Consider the following 22712-nt stretch of genomic DNA (forward strand, 5'->3'; position numbering starts at 1 on the left):
AATATTACTGATACAAAGTAAGAATTCAGAATATTTCACATAGACTTTCTATGTGTTCTAAGTACTCTACGATGGATAGGTATTACTTTTATAGATACACGTTAAAAAGGTATTATAAAAGGCTTCCCAGATGCTTCACATTTAAGAACGTATCCTTTAGTTGTTCTTGAGATACATAGAGAGAATAATACAAAAAGAACATTGATAATTATGATCTCTGAGGTGTAAAGCACCAATTGAATTACATTTACTACCTTCTGGGTAGTATGTCAGCAAAGAGTGAAATACATTTTTAGATATTTTGTTCAAGCAAAGTTCTTGTAAATATTTTTGAAGTTAAGGTACATTTTTCTTTTATAACATAAAGGTGCTTATGTGATATCCAATGATAATGGATAAACAAAGTGTGTTTGTATTTATGTATTTATGGTTCCTCTTTACATTGTATATAGCCACCTTCAGTGCAGTCCTTCCCCTATACACCCAGGTCTAATACAGCACATAAATACATAAATATATGTGTGTGTGTGTGTGTGTGTGTGTGTATACTTGTATTTATACTTGTGTATATATATATATATATATACATATATATACACACATACACACACATACACACACACACATACACACACACACACACACATATATTTTCTTCAGCCAAGATAAATAACAATACTAGGATGTTTAGAGGAATAAGCAACTGAGTAAAACAAATAGTAAATGATGTGATTAGTTAGGATATAGATTTGACTTCTATGATAGACTTCTAAAACAACAGTGGCTTAAACAAGACAGAATTTATTTCTCTTGCATAAGCTCCTATGGCAGCTTCACTGTGCAAAGTTATCAGATGTTTGGATGTCTCGTTTTGTGCTCTGCCATTCTAATCATTTTGCTCATATCCATATGGTCCAAAATAGTATGCTCCTTCTTTAAAGTGTATGACCCAGAAGTTAAATTATTTCTATACACATCCTGCCAGTCTTAGCTTAGTCACATATCACACCGACCTGCAAGAGAGGTTAGGGAATCTAGTCTTTCATCCGGGTGTTCATGCCCTCAGCTAAAAACTGGGATTTCTGTTGTCATGGCAGAAAGGGGAGAATCGATGTTGGAGGCTGACCAACAGTCTGTTCCACAATTATTATGGCCCTTTACAATAAAAGAAGTTGTTAAGGGCAAGTGAAGCTTGAGCTGAACTTGGATGAATGAATGGAGTCAAGTTTGAATCATGTAAACAGCCTGAAAATGCGCAGGGGATCAGGAAGGTGTTCACAAGTTTTTGTGATGTGCTGGGAACAATGAGGAGACCAATGTATCTGTAGCAGAGGATTGAAAGATAAAAATGAAAAAGCAAATTGGGTTTATATTAGAGAGGGCTGTGAGAGCAGATTAAAGAGTATATATATACATATCTTCTAATTTTTGGCAACACTGTACTATTCTAAATAGAGCAAGAATAAAATAGAATAGTTACTTTAGTAAAATTCCTTTGTCTTTGGTGTGTCATTTGGGCCTGGTGAAGGCAGAATGGGATATTTTCTTATACAGGAGTAGATCATGCGTAGAAAAAAAAGGCGTGAGTTTCAGAAATAAGCTGAGAAAGAGGGGAGATGTATTCCAAACAAAGAAGAGGCCTTACTCACTGCCCTCTGTTTTGGGGGAAAAGTAGGGATTAAAATCAGTGCCTCTAGGGTATTGAGCCTAGTATCTGTGGGAGAGGGAAGACCTGAGAACAGCCAACTTTTAAAAGAATATTATGAACTCAGCTTCAGTTTGAAGTGAGGGAGCATTATTCAAGAGGAAATATCAAGAAGGAAACTAAGGATGGAGAGCTAGAGATGTGTAGGAAGTGTGAAGAAGATAAATTCATCATTAGATGCAATGAGAATAGTTATTCTGAACAAAAGACTGGGCTAGAAGGAGTGTGGACAACTCTCTAACTCTCTTTATAAACTCCTGTGCCCAAGGACAAGAACTTAAAAGATGATGATGTCTGTACACAGCAGGGAAGAAGACAATTACATCTAGACGTAAAAGAGACAGGATCTTGGATACAATTAGCATGGAGACAAAAGGTGGCAAGCTGGTGCTGTCCATCATTCCTTTTTGAGCTTCCTCACTCTACCATACTTGAATGATGATGGTATCTTAACTTAGGGGCAGTGCTGCTCTGTCTGAAATATGGATAGGAGAAGAGCAGTAAAAGAAAAGCTGTCTTTCCAGCCTCATTCACTCTAACTTTGGCAAGTGCTTGGTTAAGAGACTTGACTGAGGCTCTCCTGATGGATGTTTTTGAAATTATGTTATAAAATAGGGACTGACCGTGCTACAGAAAAATGCTACAGAAGCAAGTTTTGACCATCCCCGTCCAAAATTAGTGAGAAAAAGAATTATGGTAAAATCTACAATCATTTGTCCTTGGTTCTTAAACCAAAATGATTCTAAAAAACAATTTTTTTTCATAGAAATGTGGCAAACTTATTTGGCGGTAAAATCTGACCTGAATTCTTGTGAGGCTGTATGTATATATTATTTGAAAACCAAATTTGTGTGAGCATTTATGTTTCATGGTGGAAATTATACCATTTGACAATTTGATAATGAAGACCCACTCTAGTTTCCACTAGTGGTGTTACACATTTTCTGATATCAGTACCATATTATTTTTGGAAAAACCCGAAATAATTTTGAGTGCTGAAACACTTCCATCTCCGAGGATTTTGGAAAACTCTGGCCTTGTAGTTTGTAGGTTTCACCTTCATTACCACAATTTATTAGAGTTATTGGGTAGAAATAGACATACGATCTGTTGTTTTTGAAAGGCCAACTGAGATATTTATAGATATAGATATGTAGATATAGATATAGATATAGATATAGATATAGATATAGATATAGATATAGATATATTTTCCTCCCTCCTGTTGAGCTCTAGCTTTGGTTTTGGTCTCATTGAAAGAAGAAATCCAGCAAAACCATTCCTGAAGGCAAGTCAGTTTTTTTAGCCCCTCGTGAAGCCTGCCAGAATCTTCAAAGATGCTCATTCCAACCAGAGAACAAACTACTGGACCTGTAAAAGGTAATTTGGGATCATAAAGGAACTGTGTTCAGTATCCATGAGATACACATTTCTCTACCTTTTTCCACCTGTATAAGAACTCTCTGCTTAGGTATTTCTCCTCCTCCTCAAAGCTGGTATCCCTCCATTCACTGTTACATATAGCCTTTCTATGCCCCCCTTTCACCTGCTCTCAGGAATAGATTTTTACCAGCATGTTTCTATTAAGCTGAAAATGACTGGTAAGGCTTAATTGTTATGCATTTTGAAATTTACATGCTATCAGGAAATAAACATTAAACAAAGGAATTAATTACTAATTGTCGCATTTCAGGAATCAGTGATCAGTCAGCTAGTGGATGAGGGAATTTTGGAAAGGGTGAGGCTAGTATTTCCTCTACATCCCTGAAACCACACCATATTAAGACTCTTCTGTTCAGAAGACCAGATCTGAGGAAAATTACTACTGCTGTGAATAATAATCTTAAAAAATATATGGGTCAAAACTTAGTGGATGAAGTTAGACATCATTCAGAGTTCTGATTATAAAGCAGAAGTGAGAGTACTTTTAATGTTTCTGCAGCTGTAGATACATATATATCTTTTTTCTTTTGCATCTCTAAAGAGTACGTATGACATTTGGGTACTCACCAATATCATAAGCATCAAATGAGTATAAGGGAGAAGCTTGTCTTCCAAGTTCTCATTTTCTGTAACTCTCTATGAGAAGGAAGCTGCACAAACACAAGGTCTGTCAGAGGTGAGCAATCCACACTTCTCTCCTTTCAGCAGCATGGGAAGAGAACCCTGCAAAGCCTGGCATTACGTCGGAATAGCCAAAATGCAGCTTTTCCTGCCTTCTGCAGCTGGGAACGTTTGGAGTAATGAGCTGAAATATCTGAGAAAAATATGCCCAGAATTGAACAAAGGCTTGAGCTTCACACATGAATGAACAAACATTCACCCTAGATCAATAATAGTTCAGCAAACTGTGAGTGGCACTACACCATGCTTCGTAGATCACTCCAGCAGGGACATTGTAGACCATATACTATTAAACTACTTTAATGGATGCATTAGGAACTTGCCTTTCACCTGGCTGTAGTAAGGAGTGTGGGGTGCTAGGTGTCCTGTTGGTGCCATGCTGAGCACTGTGAATTGCATTATCTGTCACTATTCTACTGGATATTACAGCACATTTCATAAGCACGATAACACTTATATTCCAGACCTGCATGATGACTTTTTATTGTCCCTATTACCTGAAGTCTAAATTTATGCCTTTGCAGCTTTATGAAATGGATTGTTTGCTTCATCTTTGTCATGTGCCTCCCTTAACATTCAAGGCAATATATTATCACCAATCACTAGGAGTCATACATTATCTGACATACTGACAGAAAGGCTTTTTTATCCACTTGTGTATGTAGAAAGGTTTGGGTTGGTGGGGCGGGGAAGGAGGGGGGTTAAGGGAAGAGAAAAATTTTGCCAAGGATTTGATTAAACAGTGCCTTAATGGTTTTTGTTGGTTAAAATGTGTTCCTTTTATTCTCCAGTTTCATAATTGGTTGCATTGTGCATTGATAAGTAAATAAAACTCTTATGGTTTTTTGATTTGATGATGAAATGAAAAAATGGAAAAAAGTGTCAAACAAAATGATGTTATGGTTGAAATAAATATTAATATGGATCTTGTTCAAAGAGATTTCCTATTGTTTTCCATCGTATCTTTTTTTATACAAATGGACTAATTATTTGAAATAGAAACGCATTTTAAATTAAAGAAAATTGTTAACGTTTACTTTAGTTTCAGGTACTTCAACTAGTCTGTAAGGGCTATATCGCTAAAATCTAATGCAAAGAAAGCTTTCCACAAGAAACATTACAACTTTCTAAGTCTGAGAACTACTCGCTTCTATAAATCCTTAAAAATATGCATGAATGACTGTGGCTTTGTGATTGATAAGTTTCTCAGTTCACTTTATAGACAGTTTAATTGTTTAGTATTTTTATGTTGAGAACATATAAAAGGAATATGTAACGGTGATTGAATAGTTTCTTGAGGAATTTCAGTTTATACCTAAGTATTTCATATAATCCAAATATTTAGGGGGGTGAGAGGCACCAGAAATTGAGAGAAAAGGTGTTAGTTGCCTGTGATTTGGTCCTTCTTCATCTTATTGTTTTGTGAGAAGACACATTCGAATGATTTATTTCTTTAGCTATTTCCTACTTATGGGGATAAGATTTTGGATTTATCTTGTTTACGTTGGTACTTACATGATCCCCAAAACTAATTTAATTAATTTAAGAAAACTGACGGATTGATCTAATTTAATTGACCTACAAATTAACTGATTTAATTGTCGAACCAGAGATAGTTTAGGAGTGAAGGGTAAATGGGTAGTGAAACAAGAGGTGAGCATTTTCCCAGGATTTGAGGAATCATAAACATTATAAGGTATTCAAAGGAGATATGCATCAAAACACGAAAAGACACACTGGAGACCGTTCTTATTTGGCAAGCAGTATTAGTTGAATTTGGGCCAACGAACTGTCCCTTAAAGATTCCTGAGAGAAACAAACATGCCCATAAATCAAAGTGTGGAAGTCGGGGTTATTGCAAGGATGAAGGCTGGATGGAAGCTAGTGTGTGATTTATACTTTCTTAAATTTGTATTGGGTCTTTCTTTGAAAGAAAGGAAAGACGTGATTTTTTTTTTTTTGAGTTTGTATGGTTCAGATGGGAGAATTCGAACAGAATTTAATGGTTTTTATCTGGAAGAGTGGAATAGATCAATAAAATGACATTTAGTTTACTAAGAAATACTCCTTTCCTTTGGAAGGAATCATATCTTATAATTACAATGAAAAGACAAAGATAGAACACTGAATTGTAAGATTTTGTGTCACAGGTATTGTAGCTCCCACAACCTAGGGTAGACATTCTCTGCCTCTTTCCCTCTTAACCATTGCCTTTTGTTTTATTCCACTGGGCTATTTATTATAAATAATTTTAGATTTTTTTAATGCCATGAAGTATGAATTCTCTTTTGACTATTATTGAGAATTCTCTTAGCTTCTACACATTTTTCTCACTTTTCTCTGTACTAAACCTTCCCATATGGTTACTGCTGTTCGTATATTTAATTGCATACCTCTCTGGAATACCCTGTCTTGCTTCGATGTTGAGGATACCAGCTCCAGAAAACTTGGGTTTTAGAGCTGGCTCCATAACTCACTGACTTTGTAACTTCCAGCAAATTGCCAAATCTTTACAGAGATGGTTCTACCATCAGAAAAATAGGTTCTACCATCAGAAAAATAGGGATAAAAAAATGCAATCATTACTCAGAACAGTTATGAGAATGGAAAATGAGCAAATATATGTAAAAATTACTTATAGGTAAGAATTAGTAGTGTTTTCAATCTCTTATTGTTGAGGAATTGTGGCTCAGGGAATTTAAGAGACTTTGCCAAAGTCACAGAGTGCTCAGTGAATGATTGACCCTATATCTTTTTTTAATCACCAATCCAGTATTTTTATTACATTAATTAATTAACTTATTTTTGAGTTATAGTAATTTTTTGGTGAACATTTTATCAAAGTATAACATATATATAAACATATTCTTTTTGATATATTTACACATTTTATCATTTATACATATATTTCTTTATATATTTTATCAAAGTATAACATATACTTTGATAAATTTGTACATTTATATTATGTATAAATGTACAAATAATAATTATGTAACTTGGTGAAACTTCAAAGTGAAACAGATCTCAGAAATAGAATATCACCAGCACCATAGAAGTCCCTCTCCTGCCTCCCTCCAGACATGATCTCTTCCACCCAAGGATAACCACTATCCTGGCTTCTAATAACATAGACAAGTTTTACCTGTTTTAACATCATTTGGTGCAGAGGGAGAAGTAGAACTGCAAAGTGGACTTGCCAGCCTCAAGCCATCCCCCAGTGAGCTCTGAAAATAACATGGCAGATCAGAGTTATCCCACACTGGGTCCAAATTACCAGGCCTTTGTGTCCTTGCTTCCATCACTCACTGGATGTAGGTGAGACAGTTTTCTGTAGCTGAGGTGCTGCATAAAGAGTTTGGCTACTGAAGGCTGTGTGAATTTCACTGTGTAAATACACTACGAATTATATATCAATTATATTGCTAATGGATATCAGGCTGTTTTCCCAGTTTGTGGCTATTACTAATGGTGATTTAGACAGTGAATATTTGCATACATTTCTTGTGGTTACTGAACGTTTGGGGTTGGGATGAGGGATGTAAACGTAGGGATAGAATTGATGAATAATACTGTATTAATATGTTCCACTTTCGTGGATACAGCCAAACAATTTTCCAGATTGTATGAGAGCTCCATTTGTTCCACATTCTTCCTTACCAATACTTGACACTGGCTATCTTTCCCATTTTAATCATCCTGGTGTATATATGGAGATATTGCATTGAGGTATTAATTTGCATTTCCCAAATGACTAAGAGATGAACCTATTTTTTCTAATGTTTATTAGCCATTGAAATATTCTCTCTTGTATAGTATCTTATTAAGTAGGCTTAAACACCGAAAGGAAAATTCATACGGAAGTAATTCTGAAAATGAAGTAAATTCCGTCATTGTTAGGTGCCGTTTGATATATGTGCTGAATAGGTGAATGTTAATTGTGGTTGGTGTTAATTCACATATCCTTATGAACTGATTTTGTTGCCTGTTCTATCAGCTATTATAGGAAGTGTGTTAAGATCTTCATTCAGAAGTGAATGTGTCTACATTTCCTTTTAATATTCCATCAGATTTTTGCTTTACATATTTTGAAGATATTGGAAACATACAGATTTGGAATTGTTATATCTTACCATTGTGCTGGCCACTTTATCATTATAAAATATTTCTGTTCTTCTAGAGAAATTACATATATATAATTTATTATATGTATTAAATTATATATATAATTTATATACATATATATATATCCATATCCAATCTGATGTTAGTGTGGCTGATCCAGCTCTCTTTTGGTTAGCATATACAAAGTACATTCTACCATTTTAGGTTTACCACTTAGCTGTTCTTACATTTAAGGCATATTTCTTATAAGCAGCATATAGTTTGTTTTTGATTTTTATTCCCTCTGATAAACAGCCTTTATTTAGACTATCTAGTCTTCAATTTTTCCCTCAGTTCTATTGAAACTATCAATATTTCTCTGACTTCTCTATTTTTGATTCTCAGATTCTGTCCTGTGCTCAAAATTGGTAAAGACGTTAAAAGAAAATGCAGCTATAGGTAGACTGTCCCCTGTTTCTCCCAGGGTTTTCAACTGGTATGATGAAAAAACTTGGTGAGTTTTTGCCTTCTGTACACCAGGAGATTGCGTAAAATTTCCCACTGCTTTTAAGAAATTTTCAGCATCACTAGAAAGCATCTAAGAATACTCTGCTTCAACATTTGACAAATGGCTTGAGGGAAAACTAGCTATGTGTTGAAGTTCTTCGAAGTCTCCAGTTTTATTATTCCATTCCCATTGTATCACCAAAAGCTGTCCCAGTTTTACTGTCCACAGAGCAGCAACCCTCTACCTGGACCAAGCTCAGACTCTCAGCTGCTAGCACATGCTGAATGTCGAACAATTTCCTCAGGGAAGATAACTGCAATCATTAGCTCAACATCTAGAGCTTCTCTTTGTACGAAATTTTAGCCTTCTAATTCTTATTGTTTCTGCAACTATCTGAAGGGTCATTTAACAGATATATAGATCTATCTATCTATCTATCTATCTATCTATCATCATCATCATCATCATCATCATTATCTATCTATTATCTATTGATATATCTAAGTTTATTAGTTGCTTTTGTGGAGTGTTTTTCTACTGGCAGCTACTCCATCATCTCTCAGGCTTTTCACTTAGATCAAAATAATTTCTTCAGTTTATAATTTATTTATCTGTTAAAGAATTGCATGATTACTATAGAAAAATTAGAAAACTCAAGGAAAAGAAGGAAAGCAGAGACCCTTTAAACACAGTCTTAGTTATCTATAGCTATGTAACAAACTACCTCAAATCTCAGAGGTAGTTTTAGTTTAATCCACAGTTTTCTGTGTCTGATAATGTTTGGTTGAAGAGTTTGTCTTAAAATTTCTTCTTAAAATTTCATACGTTTATTTATTTAATTATACAAGTAAATGTGAAAACATGGTTATTAGAGGAAACACTAAAACAACACAGAAATATATGGAATAAGAAGTGAAATTTCCTTTAAGATTTATCCCTCAATTTCTCTTTTTTTCTGAGATAACTGTGGTTAACAGTTATAGAGTTTTTATATGAATTTTCATGCATGTACCATATTATACTTGACCCAGATATTTTGATTCTAGATACTATGAACACATGCAGAAAATGTGGTTCAAAGTTATGGCCCAAACAGATGAAAATAAGAAAGCCTCCTCTTCCCTAATTATTCAAGCTTTTGTCTTGCTTCTTATCAGTAAAATATTTTTAGCTATGTTCCAGTACTTTGATGACTTACAAACGCTTTTGGTAAAGATACAGCTTTTATTCCCTAGAGGCTGTTTTGTTTCATCACCAGTTATTGGTCTATGCTGCATGTCAGAAATGTGGGTGACCAATGTATTTCAAATAAGGTTAATGTCAACAGCTTGGCTTTACACATAAGTGCAATTTATCATCACTTAATTACAGAAAAAGTCTTAGTGTTAAACATCTCCTTTAGAAAAGAGGAATTTCCAGCTTTATAAGGCTTTAATATAAACCTATTTATTTTTAATGTGATTTAAATATAAAATGAGTTTTACTGTAAAATTCTTACATGTAAGTATTCAAAAATTTCAGACTAATAAAACATGTAGAAGAAAGAAAAATTATTCATATCATTATTTAGTTTTAGGGTTGTAAGTCAGCACATGTTCAACAAGCTTTGTCTTTATGGCCCACAGATAATTACCTTCACTAGACTTTTAAGTAAGAATTATATGCCTTCAGGTGAAGCATAATTATAATGGTCAGTTTCAGTTTTGATTCATTAAATCTAGGCTTGTATTGTTTTGTAAAATGTATTAATCATAAAGCCCAATAGTAATTATTAATGCGATGATATATTTTCAAATTCAAATATTTGTGTCTCTAATTCGGTCACAATTAGTCATATGATCATGTGAACTAGAAATAGATTTTGTTTCTAGGATGCTGAACTTGCTATCTGAACACAATCCTATCTCCTTTGCCCTTTTTTGAAATCTCCTCTGTCATTTTTATCATTTTCTTGAATATGCAAACTCTCTCTCTCTCTCTACAGGACTCTTCATTTCTAAGTATTTAGTATTTCTCTACCCTAAAACATTTCAACTCTTCTTTTCATTTTCACTTATTTTGTCAGTGTGATTTTTTCAGTCTGCTGTCTGTTAAATTTCTTGGAAGAGTTTACTTGCTGCTTCTATTTCCTTTTGTTTCTCTACTTCTAGTTCAGTGTTCATTTTCAACACCGGGTGGCTGTACCTCCCCCTTCATCATCAGTTGATGCTGTTGATCATTGTGTGTGTGTGTGTGTGTGTGTGTGTGTGTGTGTGTGTGTGTGTGTGTGTGTAAAATCTATTTATTTTGACTTTCATACCATCACTGACACTTCTTCCTCTGTGTATTGGCTGCCCAGGAATTTATTCTCAGAACTCTTCTCATTATAAATACCATTATCCTGAGTTAGATTCATTCACTCTTAGTGTCCCCACTTCTATCTGACTAACATATTAAAAAAAAAAACTTTTATTTTGAAATAATTAGACTCACAAGAAGTTGCAAAAATAAAGAGGCGCCATGTACCCATCACACAGCTTTTCCAATTTACAATATTACACGCAATTAAAGGAGAGTGTCTCAATCTTGACACTGTTGACATTTGGGATAAAAAGTTCTTTGTTGGGGAGGCTGTACTGGGGTTGTAAGATGTTTAGCAAAATTCCTAGATACAACTCACTGGATGCTATTAGAAACCTATCATCCCCAGTTGTGAAACCTAATACAACTTTCTTCAAGTTGTGACAAACAAAATTGTCTACACATGTAGGCAAATGTCCCTGGAGTGCAGAATTCTTGCCCTGCACCTCTCCTCCTCCCACTCGAAAGCTACCGAATAAGAGAATCAAGCATTTATTGAGGCCTATATATGCAAGACTCTGAGCTAGTGTATGTGAAGTCATGCTTTTTGTTTGTTTTCTGTACACAGTACTGTTTTTAATGAAACAATGTAAGGTAACTTCTTTCTGAGTAGAATTTCAGAAACAGCCATTTTCCTAGGTATTTCCTTCTCAAATGAAGTGCTACTCGATCTTTTAAATGCAAGATAATAACATTTTCTGAGGAAAAATTTACACCATATTGTTGAAAATAATTATTTTACTTGACAACATATATCAAATTAGTGTGCCAAGCTTTGAGAAGACTAAACCTAGTTGTCATCTCTTTGGAGGATTGAAAATATGGCTCTTGTAATGTGATGCATAAAACATTTTTTCTAAATATCATGAAAATCATTTTTCAATAGTACATGCATTTTTGTTTTACTTTGGAAACATGTGCCTCCCAAGACTCTGACACAATTGTTCCTTGGACCCTTCATTGTCTTAGAATATAAATTTTTCAGATCCCCAAGTTTAGTTATTAATTTGGAAGGGTGTATTTCTTTGTTAAATTTGGAAGAAATGTAATTCTTACTTTCTTGTTTACGTTTTATTGTTTTACCTCTGGAAAAAGATATAGTATAACAGTATCTTATATTTCTAAAACAATATGTGGTTTTCTAAATTACTTCATATATATCATTTGATATGATTTTAGGAAGTACATGGAACATGGGAGTTGCTCAGTAAGTATTAATTACCCAGGCTATCTTATTTAAATAATCAAAGAAAAAGTCTTAAATTTTTCCACTCTAATGAAAATAAACTTTCAATTACAGTCTTATTTATCTTTACAATTTCTGTCACTAGTTGTTATTTTCTATTCATGACAGGTTCATCACAAATTTTAGCACATATTTTGATAATTCTCTCTTAATTGCATAGAAAACACTGATGGCCAACTGTTGACCTCTGCTCCTCACCAAAAAACCCAGAGCAGACACTGTCCTACATATTGAGTTTAAAGTGATTAATGGCAAATTAATAAGAGGAAACAGGAAACCATTCACTCATCTGCACCATGGGATTTATATCCTTCAAAATAACTTAATTCTGATTTCATTTGGTTTGATACAAGTCCAAGAATACAAGATCATACCATCTGCCTTAGTTTTGATAGTCTTTGTTGTGTTTGCCTTTTAGCCTCTTTAAAAAAAAATACAAATGAAATGATAGTTTATACACAATATGAAATAGATTCAACCCTGATTTTTAGGAAGGCATATTTTCACCAGTTGTTATGAACCAAAATGAAATGGGAGTGTCTTATTTCCCTTTGGTTCAAATGGAATAAGGCTTGTGTAGTCTGAGTACTGTGCTTTGTCTGCCTGCCTTAATTCCAGGCAATTGAATAAAGACCCTCATATGTATATATGTACAGCAATAACAAGAAACAGTACAGTGAACAGAGATAGTGCCGAATGTCCTTAGATTTAGGATAATGGGTATATTAGAGATATTATTTTCCACTGACTACTTTTATTTTTATTAGAGGACTTCTTGAAAGATATTATTTTTGTTACAAATGATGAATGAATTAAAAAATAATTTTAGATAGGTTAAAATGATTAACCTGAGAAACTAATTTAAAACAGTGTTGATTCAAATCGAGATTTCAGGATCTTTTTTTCTTTTTTGATGTAATAAACAATAAAATCCATTCTAGTACATAGAAACCATTCATTATGGCATCTAAAGTTTGAATTTGAATTGATAGTAATCTTGAGGAAATATTTGATCCCAAAATGAAATTTGCACCCTAAAGCAGTAATATACATGCTTTTCAAAATAAACACCAACCAGTTCTAGTCTTTAGAGATATATTTCATGTGAAAATTGCTGTTTGAAATAGAAAACTGATTTTACATTTCAGATTAAAAATATAATGCACTACCGAAGGTGTTGATTTGTTTCATCTATTGTAAATCGGGTCTTATTAATAAAGAAGACTTCTCTGATAATATGCTCCATTAAACTACATTTTTGAATGTGTGGTTAATTCTCATGGCTATACATAAATGGTATTGTGTGTGTGTGTGTGCGTGTGTTTAATACTCGAAATATTCCCAAATACATTTTGAAGTAATTGGCAGGGCAGCATCTGTATAAACAAATAAGCTATGTGTTCTTAGCTGTATCCAGAAGCAGCCTCTTCCATTAGAGTTGGTTTTATCGAAGGATGATGTATTGGCTGAGACATCAGCCTGTTCCTAATTCTTTAGAAGAGACATTACAGAACTTTTATCATCCACCTTGACCATCTCTGGAGAGCAGACCCTTAGTTCTCCCAATACCATCAGCAAAAGTTGGCCTTGTTAAATTTTCATGACATTAGATGTCCTTTTTCATCAGTTACCAGCCGTTTTTGAGCTTTGTTAATGAAGGAGAGTCTCCTTGCATTGAATATGCTCATTACATACAAATTAGAGTTAAAACAGTGGCTTTCCAACCCCAGGAATGTAAGTGCTAATGAACAGAAAAAGGGTCACCAAGGAAAAATAACTCAGGAGAGCTACATCTCTGCACCAGTGTTTGCAGCACGTGGGGAAAAGTTCTAATATTAATGCCTCTTGTCAGAAAACCCTTACAACCTCTATTAAATCATCTTCTCTATTGAAGGTGCTATAGTTATAAATAGGCTCACAATGAATTCTGGATTCTCTACATGTAAATCATGCCATATACCATTATCTGATATCCTTGAATTAGGTATGCGTGGCCTTGGGGGCAGTAAAGGATAGGTCGATGCAGCCAGCTGTCTCTTTTAGTAATAACTGCTGCACGTTAAAGACTAACAGCCAGACAATAAATAACATTTTCAAATCTGCATCCAGACTTTGAGTGGGAGAGAAATGAATAATGATTTCCTTGTGTTAGATTGGACTTAAGGAAAAGGTCAAACCTTTCAGCAAAAGGAACAACAGCGGTACAATCCAGTTAATCACAGACAAAAGTGCGTGTCTGTAAACCTGTAAGCAGGACAATTAACGGGTCTACTTGCTTTTAGTGTATACCATTGTGCCATTTTATTCTTGCAAACTTCGTTTTCTTTCATGTCTATCGCTCATTCTGACTCTCTTTAAAGGAAGGTGAGAGGTTAAGAGATTAAATCTAGTTTAGAACAGGAAGCCTGAAGTAATTGATATTATATTTGAGCATTGTATTTAAATAAATCAAGGACATCTTTTCAATACAGACAATGTCTTTTTGTATGGATTACACTGTTAGAATTCTATATTATATAAGTATAGTAAAATATCAGAGTCTATTTGTATATATTCTATGATCACGTAAATATTTCTGATATTGACTGAGCTTAGTAGAAAAGCAATATGCGAGAAGTAATGTTCTTAAATTAAAAAAGAAAACAACAAAAACAGGGATAAACTGGTGCTGTGAAAAACCTGCTGTGAGATTTTAATTTTCTTTCTTTATATAGCTCTGTAAAGATCACCTACATCAAAAGATTAAAGTCATGTTCATGTTTCTTTTATGAGAAGAAAGATCTGAAGGTCTGCAGTTTATTTGGAAGTAATTTTTGTTTTATTGTTTTTATTTGTGTGATTGTGTGTGTATGTGTGTCCAAATTGTGCTTTAATTAGCAATGGTACAGGATTTCAGCTACTCAAATGTATTCTGTTTAACCGCAAATAAACAACTTCAGACTCTTAACTGTTTACTTCCCAACTTCTTCTATCTCTGCCTCTGTGTGAACAATACAAGAAAACCTCTGTCTGTACCCGCTTTGAGAGGGAGTTTTTCAGTAGTGATACAAATATTGTTGTTTTTGCTGGCAAGTAATTCACCAGTGGCTCATTTCCTTCAGCTTTTATTTCACAGCAATTGTAAAATAAACCACTCGTAGCACATGCTGTTAATGTCTGGTCCCTGGGGTGTAACTGATGTTCGTGGTATGGGTCATGTGCTAGCTAAAGTGTGCATTAAAAAGGGAGAAATTAATAGTACCACCACTGATTCGAGCTAAATGGTATTCAATGGGCAATGTCACTTGTTTAATAGTACCATAGCATATCATTTTGTTGGTTTCTTTTAGAGTCTTATTTTAATGCAAAAATAAGCAAAAAAAAAATCAAAACATAATATAATGAGTTTTTCTAAGGCAGAACTGGCTAGATGCTGAAGTTTTATTTTTACATTGCATTTTCGTCATTTCATTTTTGACCTTCATTTTATATTTGATGAGGTAGTAAAATTCCTGGCGTCATCACTAGATTCTATGCTTCTACAAAAGTTGATATAAATAATGCTGTTCTTTCGTGCTTGGCTATTTGTGTATTCAGGGATATATTTAAAAAACAAGATAAACTTTATTTCCTAATTATATATTCCTCTTAGGGATATAAATCACATAATTGGTTTCAAAGATGGGACTTATATAACATGTTATGTACTAATTTTAAATGAAAATTATTTTATTGATTTTTATTTGGCAATAATTAACAAGTCCATCATAATACGATTTATTTAAAAACATATTTAATACTTCCGAAATATTGTCACTTTTATGCTGACAACATTCTCTCAAGATTGATGGATGGCACATTGTTCACCTTCCCGATAAAGATGTTATCATTCTAAAGAGGTTATTTGAACACACAAAAGCATGTTTTAACTGCTTGTCAGTATCAAGGTCTGGCCTAGTCGATTTCCTGTTTATACAGAGCTGATGGTATTCAAACATTATACCACCACCAAAGAGCACAGTGTCTGGCTGCACCAGCATAATTTAGACATGCAACTCCATCGCTTTTTCTAATTTATACCCTTGCCTCTATTAATAGATGTTTAAAATTCTTTTCATAAGACCCTCATATAATCAGCTTTTATTAAATACAGCCTATTCTTATTATTTGCAGTAATGTTCTATACAGTCATTGTGAACTCAATTAGCAAGTACTGAATTATTGCTTCTAGTGGAAATATAGGGTTAGGTTCCTGCAAGCCTTTGGTTACAACTTTTTTTACCAGTTGATCAATATAAAACCTTATTTTATGTTTGTTCAAATTATTTAATATACATTTAACATATATTTTTAATTCATTAACATTAAATCCATGGCCAATAGTACGATAAGTCATGCCTGAACAAAGCTTATCTATCACATGTATTTTTCTCAGAGGAGAACTAGACAAGACCATGGCACTGTGTTTGGGAGCCATTTTAAACAGTGTACTCATCATCAAAAATGCACAAAAATGAGAAAACTGAGCACGAAATAGATTGCAAAAAGGACACTTGTTTACAATATGAGAGCTGAAACAAACAGGCAAAAGGTCACCTTGTTCAACCTCAGTCGGCAATGTGTGTTTTGTGTGACTCAAATTTTTTGCTGCTCTGCACTTGTCTGCAAAAGGCTGCTAAAATGTCTCTATTGTTGACTTTGAGGTTACAAATATATATTAGCAAGTAGATGTTTAGCAAATATGGAATCTACAAATAATAAAGATCAACTATATTCATTGACATAGAAAACAGCATAATCAAAGCAATGGATACCACACACCATTTAAAATTGGATTTATCTACTTTTCTACGTATAATATTGTATTAGTTTTAGTTATACAACCATATATATGTGTATATACAAACATATGTGTGTATATAAATACATATGAATAATTATTGCAATAAATTTATTTAACGTCTATCACCATCCAGTTAGAAAATTTTTTCTTGTGATGAGAACTTTTAAGAATTACTCTCTTAATAATATTTAAAGATACCATACAGTATTATTAACTGTAGTCACTGTGCTGTACATCACATCCCCAGGACTTCTTTATCTTGTAACTGGAAGTTTATCCCTTTTGATCACCTTCACCTGTATCCATTCCTATGTTTTAAAAATCTGTCACATATTTCATCTCTTGCTGAATTATCTCTTCCCCTCTCCAAATTTCCTACTCCAACTTTCCTTTCTAGACTTTGTATCTCTCCCCAGCACCAACTCCATGCTCTCTTTGCCTTTTTTTCATTGCTTACTGGACAAACTGAAATTCTTCAACAATTCTTTTTATATCCTTTGGCTATAACTTCTGCTGGATTCCTGGCCTCTAGTTTGGTCCTGATATGCAGAACAATAGTTACTATTGCCATGCTTCACTGCTAAACCATTGTTTTAGAATGCTATCCGAGTTTTTGCTAGTGTTTTCTAGTACTTTTCAGTCGTCTCCACTGGCACATCCGTGAAACGTGAGGCTCTAGCTCTCAGTCCAGAAAGCTAGAACATTCCAGTCATATTGTTCTTGGTATTTCGGAAATGCCAAGAAAAATACATCACTCAGACTTCAACTTTGGATTTCAAAACAGACTTTTGATACCAGTGAAAGAAACAAGAGTGTTGAGGGAGAAGGTTATTTTTTTATTGTTTGATACATAAGTGACTAGTTTTGGATTGGCTTCCATATTTTGAGGTCCACAGCAGCATTCTTAAACTGGATGCAACCCAAATTGTATTATATTTGTTTATTAGACTCCTACATAGCAAGGAAAATGAATAAATTACATGCAAAAATATGAGTGAAACTCATAATCGTACTGTTGAATGGAAGAAGCTAGATATAGTAAATATATATACCAATGGTTTCCTTTACATAAATTTTAAAAAAGCAAAACTATGCTATAAGTGAGAATAATAAATACTGGGTAGAGGAGGATGGTGACTGTGAAGGGGTGAGAGTGTGGCTTATATGCTCATTTTTCATTGGGAGGAGGTTAAATAGATGTGTTCACTGTGAAAAAAATACATTTATAATGTGAGCTTTCTTTCTGAATCTATATTTATTAAAATAGTTTTAAATTCACCATGAATGGTGTGGATCTATTTATATAAGATGTACTAGATGGTGGATGAATAAATTAAAAAATAGCTTTAGGCCTATATCTGTTAATTTGTAAGAGTATCCAAATTACATTGTTAAGTGAAGGAAGCAAGTTGCAAAACACACACTATTCTGTTTTGGTGAGACAAACAAATGAATAAATTACCTACATGTGTATATATGTTTATATGTATATGAGCAAGGGGAAATGATGTCTAATATACACCAGATGTCCATGTTGGTTATCCCAGTGGGAGTGGAGTTAGAGGTTTGGAGCCTGTGCAGGAGGGGGATGATTAGCATTGCCTTTTACATCTTTTATATTTGATGTGTTACAATAAGCATGCTTTTATTTTATAATTTCAAAAACATAAAGAAATGGAAATGTTTTATAAAGACAAAAGTGAGTTGAGGTTGACTTAAATAAAATGCATATGAGAATATGTTGATCCACCAGAGTCAAATATTTCTACCTGCCAAAAATAAATGAAAATCCTAAGAGCTGCGAAGAAGAAATAAGAGGCAGAGAGAAAGCAAGAGAGTAAGATTCTAGGGGATGAAGAAGCATGACAACAGCTAACGTGTATCATTGGTGGTAGCACAATAAACCCAAATGTCACCAGTTTTCACTAGTCTTATAAAAAGCAAAGCCATATTGACATAAATCACTCATGTTCTTGTCACTTATTAGTAATGCAACTTTCATGCCCCTTGAAAATACCCTCGTCTGTTTCTGGGGACCCCACAAGTTGCCTCTTAGGAACTCACCAACCCATTGATTAGCCAGTCACCACTTGGTTCTCACTAACACTGACAGAAAAGATCCTTCAGCCCTGCCTTGCCTTCTCGCCTCCTCTGCGTGTTCTCTCCTTGGTCCTCACGTCGGGCCTGGTGCCTAAAGAATAGAACAAAATAAATGTAAGTGAATTTTTAGAAGTCTCCATATACAGTAACACATGTAAGTAAATGCCCCTGGGGGATCACCGACCACAGCTTATGTATCATCAAAACTGTGCCTGTGGGTCTGGGCTCAGGCAGGTGCCCCTCTGCAGCGATGTGAACGGGATACTGTCTGTGGGAACCCAAAAGCCACTGGTTGGAGTTTCTCACGCTTCAGCTTTACAACTTAATCTGTGACCAAATAGAGTTATTTGCTGATTTTTTTTTAATCTTTACGTTTTTCTAATAACCATGCCTGCAGGGAGGCTCTTTTACAGTTTCCCTACCTATAATATTGTATTACGAAATCTATGCATCTTCCTGGCCTTCATTCATAAGTCCTTTGAGAAACTGTGTAGGCAATGCTGCTTCCTAATTTTTCTCATTCCTAGGCTCTCCCACTTTTATGTGTTGTTTGTTTATTAATTAATTTGTTCCTGAGGTAAAGCTGTTCAAATGTTTTATTAGTTCTAATATGCCTGCTCTTCTCCTTTGAACAAGCATCACCAAAACAGATGATGATGATGCACATTTGGCACACTTCAGCCATTGCAGCCACTTAAAATTAGCCCATTGAGAGTTAAGGAATGGAAGATGTCCCGAGTGCCCCCTGTCACCATCACACTACAGGTGAACATTAGAAGTGGATGTGCACAGAGTACTGTGATTGCCCACTAGCCCAGACGTGCCCCGTCTGGATTGTGAGCTCTCTGAAGGCAGAATTTGGGTTCTGTCGATTCTGAATCTCTACAACCCAGAGCATTCGTTGAAACAGGGGCCACACTAGACCAGGATTAACTCATTAAGTATACTGTGTCTCAAATGATTTGCCACATCTTGAGGAGGTAAAGATGAATAAAACAGAGTATACAGCCTCAAGATGTTCACACTCAAGTAAGGAAAAAAGACAGTTATAACTGAGTGGGGAAAGTGCTTTACTAAAGACATATAAAATTGTTAAGGAGCAAACACAAGGGAATGATTGGCCAGACGCCTTTAAATGTTTATGATCTGGAATACCCAATATTTAATACTATATCGTGGCTTCTTGCCTATGGGCTAAACCCTCTGCAAAATTTTCAGTCCTTTTTGGAAAGAGGGTCGTATTTTGTCACAAATCTGATTAGCACAAACCATACTGTTAAATAAATCAATGTCTGTGTATGCCTCTACGCAGTCTCTATTTTGGCATAAAGACCTTGAATTATTTAATTGGTTTATGCTACAACTTGATTCATTTCATTCTGCATATGTTTTCCAAAAAGAGATGAATGAAATTAGGATTAGTGTGCACTTAAGAGCAGTCCTGCTTCCACATCTGACGTCTTTCAAGCCCATTCTTTCTGGCCTTTGTTTTTACTAAAATTATCTGTAAGAACATCTTTCCAAAATCTTGCCATCCCAACTATTTAGGTGAAAACAAGGGCAGAAAACAGCTTGAACTTCATAGAATGTTCTATTATTAGATTACAAAGCTTTATTACCTCTTAGAAGAATTTAGCTCTCTTTTAACATGTGAAAATAATAATCACTAAGCATATGCATATAAGAAAGTAATATCGTCATTGGGATTGATGGTAAATTTTCATAATCCTTTTACTCTCGAAGATAGTAAGAGACATCTCTTTCATTCCCAGCTATGCCAGGTCCTAAAATATAAGGGAAAGAAAATACAATAAATTGTGAGCTTAAGAATCAACTATTAAGATTAACGCTGTATCCCGCAAAGTTGTCAAAAACCCAGATGTGTCATATTTGACTTGCGTTTTCATTATGTGCACATACTTGGCTTTGAGCAGAAGTATATGAATCGGATTAATTTTTTATGTGGCCCTCCAGCAGCTCTGTGCGGAACCATATGGGAGACATTTGGTTCTCATCAACCCTCTTTTACCCTTCCTTCCACTCCATTGCTTTAAACAGAACTTTCATTCTCTTTAACTATCTGCAGGTTTTATTCTGTTCAGAGAAGAGCCACTAAAATATTATGACCTCTAAGTGACGGGATGTGAGACAGGGTCTCTCTCCAAAGCTAGCCCGCAGCTGTGCATTGATCGCACGTGTCAGTGGCCTGGTGTAGGCTGTGTGCTGGGGGGCTGGTTAAGATCTGTTGTCTTTCATCTCACTGGGAGGATACTTACAGGATGGTTTGCTTCTCCCTTGTGGTCTATAAGGAAGTGAGAGGATTCAGTTTGCAGCCCTGTTATTATGGTGATTTTTGTTAAGCTTAAAATTCACTTTTCAAAGGGAGTGGATGTTTTACAAGAGGAATGGTTGAGAGGAGATTTTCTGAGATTTAACTTCAATGATCACCCTTTATAATAATATCAAGGCTTCCCTGTAAAGATTTCAGATACATCAGCATTATTTGCTAACCGCTTTTCAGAGGAGGGATGTGGCAAATATCACTGACTTTCTATAAGGAAGGAGCCCGAGACTGGCAAGTTGGTAGAATGCCAGCCAGCATTTGAACTTAACGTTTTCTTACTACTAAATATCTTTCTCCCTTCATTGTCTGTCTCATTTGGTTTCCTTCATTTCTCTGGGCAGAGAAAACACCGAAAGAAATAATTCGAAAGCTGTCTCTCTGTGCATTGTAAATGCATGCATTGTGTTGAACACCTGAGCCCAGAGCATCGCTTATAATCATGAGGTCAATTATCAGTTGACACAAGAATTTGAAATAATCTAGCACTGGAGGCATTTTACACTAGATAGAAGCGGAGTCTGTGACATGAATGGAATTTTAATTCCAGTCAACATTTAGTTGTTTGAAAATGATGTATGAGCAAATGATTACTTAAAAGATGGCTGCTACTTAAAGTGACTTATGTAACGTGGGTGCATTCTATCAAAAGACAGCTTCCCTTATAATGAAGTAAAAGTACTATATGAAGTTAATTGTCACTTAATATTTTTATTTCACATTCCTGCTCAGCATATTAAGTAGCAGACACTTTCATATAATATAGTTAATCCCTTGATGGAGCTTGAGAGCAGGCTAGAAAGTTCTTTTCAATTTTTTAAAGTCCATATCTTGCTCAGGTTTAACATTTATTCGTGATGACACCTCATCCCTTTCCTTCCTATTTAAATGCCAGAGGTTAAAATTTCTTATGGAAATTCTACTTAAAAGAAAGCTTTATTTTGCATAATTATAATCTGGCTCAACCTCAATTCATCCAACATTTATTATAATATTTAAAAGTCTCGGAAATACCTCTGAGATGTTTTTACCTTTTTTCTTTTTAAACAAATGAAACAATTTTCATAAGTAGTATGCCCCAGTTTCTTCTCTCTTTCTCTCCCTCCCTCTCTCATCTCTCTCTGTCTCTGTCTCTGTCTCTCTCTGTCTGTCTGTCTCTGTCTCTCTCTCTCTCATAGCAGCACTGGGCAACTCTTCTCTGATTAGCTAGGTTCTCATTCAACATTTCTCTCCAGCCCTGACCTAACCTAAGCCTCTTTCAGACTTACCGCCATCAGTCTATCACTTTACTCAGAACCCTTGGGCTGAAGCCTGAATATATTTCATAATCTACAATGTAGTAATTTATTATTAGTAATTCTACTTCTTGTCCCTATCCATTAAACAGCATGATGTCTAGTCACACAATTTGGTTAAATGAAA

The 22712-nt window shown here is 34.7% G+C and overlaps 1 long non-coding RNA gene across 1 annotated transcript in view; it reads left to right on the forward strand.

The window, feature by feature from the left end:
- LOC107501052 overlaps positions 1-22712 on the forward strand; it is a 53763-nt gene that overhangs the window by 16606 nt on the left and 14445 nt on the right. The window lies entirely within an intron of this gene.

The sequence above is a fragment of the Rousettus aegyptiacus genome, unplaced genomic scaffold (assembly GCF_014176215.1).
Source record: "Rousettus aegyptiacus isolate mRouAeg1 unplaced genomic scaffold, mRouAeg1.p scaffold_m13_p_8, whole genome shotgun sequence".
NCBI lineage: Eukaryota > Metazoa > Chordata > Mammalia > Chiroptera > Pteropodidae > Rousettus > Rousettus aegyptiacus.